We start from the raw sequence: 2,373 nt of genomic DNA on the forward strand, positions 1-2,373 counted from the left end.
CGTTCGGGGAGAAAAAAAACAAGGATAAGGATTCATCGCGTTTTACGATACAAAACCGCCGCCAAGCCCTAAACTCTCTCGGGAGGGCTGATCTCGAGTCCGTTCGGGGCTCCGGAGAGAGAATCCGTCGCCGTCGTCATCATCAACCATCCTCCATCACCAATTTCATGATGCTCACCGCTGTGCGTGAGTAATTCCATGGTAGGCTTGCTGGACGATGATGGGTTGGATGAGATTTACCATGTAATCAAGTTAGTTTAGGGTTTGATCCCTAGTATCCACTATGTTCTGAGATTGATGTTGCTATGACTTTGCTATGCTTAATGCTTGTCACTAGGGCCCGAGTGCCATGATTTCGGATCTGAACCTATTATGTTTTCATGAATATATGTGAGTTCTTGATCCTATATTGCAAGTCTATAGTCACCTATTATGTGTTATGATCCATTAACCCGAAGTGACAATAATCGGGATACTTACTGGTGATGACCGTAGTTTGAGGAGTTCATGTATTCACTATGTGTTAATGCTTTGGTCCGGTACTCTATTAAAATAAGGTCTTAATATCCCTTAGTTTCCATTAGGACCCCGCTGCCACGGGAGGATAGGACAAAATATGTCATGCAAGTTCTTTTCCATAAGCACGTATGACTATATTCGGAATACATGGCTACATTACATTGATGAACTGGAGCTAGTTATGTGTCACCCTATGTTATAACTATTACATGAGAAATCGCATCCAACATAATTATCCATCACCGATCCAATGCCTACGAGCTTTTCACATATTGTTCTTTGCTCAGTTACTTTGTTGTTGCCACTATTACAATTACTACAAAATTGCTACTATTACCGTTACTTCCATACTACTTTGCTACTAAATACCTTGCTGCAGATACTAAGTTATGCAGGTGTGGTTGAATTGACAACTCAACTGCTAATACTTGAGAATATTCTTTGGCTCCCCTTGTGTCGAATCAATAAATTTGGGATGAATACTCTACCCTCGAAAACTGTTGCGATCCCCTATACTTGTGGGTTATCAGCAAGCAATGTGACTAATGAGTTAGTTGCGGGATGATGCATTACGGATTGAGTAAAGAGGCTTGTCGGTAACAAGATTGAACTAGGTATGAAGATACGGATGATCGAACCTAAGGAAAGTAACATACGGATGACAAAGGGAATAGCGTATGTTGACATTGCGGTTCGTCCGATAAAGACCTTCGAAGAATATGTGGGAACCAATCTGAGCATCCAGGTTCCGCTATTGGTTATTGACCGGAGAGGTGTCTCGGTCATGTCTACATAGTTCTCGAACCCGTAGGGTCTGCACGCTTAACGTTCGATGACGATATGTATTATATGAGTTATGTGTTTTGGTGACCGAAGGTTGTTTGGAGTCCCAGATGAGATCACAGACATGACGAGGAGTCTCGAGATGGTCGAGAGGTAAATATTGATATATTGGAAGGTGCTATTCGGATGCCGGAATGGTTCCGGGGCGTTTCGGGAATTTATCGGAGTACCGAGGGGTTACCGGAACCCCCCGGGGGAAGTAATGGGCCTTATGGGCCATAAGGGAGAGGAGAGGCAGGCCACGAGGAGGTGCCCCCCCCCATGTGGAGTCCGAATTGGACAAGGGGAGGGAGCGCGGCCCCCCTTTCCTTCTCCCTCTCCATCTCTTTCCCCTTTCCCCCTTTGTTAGAAGGAAGGGGGGCGACTAGGACTAGGACTAGTAGGACTCCCCCCACTTGGGCGCACCCTAGGCTGGCCCTCCCGTCTCCTCCTTTATATACGGGGGGCACCTCTAGGCACATCAATTGATTCTTAGCCGTGTGCGGTGCCCCCCTCCACCATTTACTCCTCCGGTCATATTGTCGTAGTGCTTAGGCGAAGCCCTGCGCGGATCATATCACCATCATCGTCACCACGCCGTCGTGCTGATGGAACTCATCTACTCCTTCGACCCTCTGCTGGATCAAGAGTTCGAGGGACGTCATCGAGCTGAACATGTGCAGAACTCAAAGGTGTCGTATGTTTGATGCTTTATCGATTGAATTGAGAAGACGTTTGACTACATCAACCGCGTTAAGCTAACGCTTCCGCTTTCGGTCTACGAGGGTACATGGACACTCTCCCCCTCTTGTTGCTATGAATCTCCTAGATAGATCTTGCGTGAGCGTAGGAATTTTTTTGAAATTGCATGCTACGTTTCCCAACACTGTCACCTAGCGGTGCATTAAGGACATAATTCTTCTGTGCAGCAATGAGGATAATCCTCAGATCACGGACCCAATCCGCATCATTGCTACTATCACCTTTCAACTTAGTTTTCTCTAGGAACATATCAAAAAACACAGGGGAGGT

This window comes from Triticum aestivum, chromosome 5B (genome assembly GCF_018294505.1).
Source record: "Triticum aestivum cultivar Chinese Spring chromosome 5B, IWGSC CS RefSeq v2.1, whole genome shotgun sequence".
NCBI classification, from domain to species: Eukaryota; Viridiplantae; Streptophyta; class Magnoliopsida; order Poales; family Poaceae; genus Triticum; species Triticum aestivum.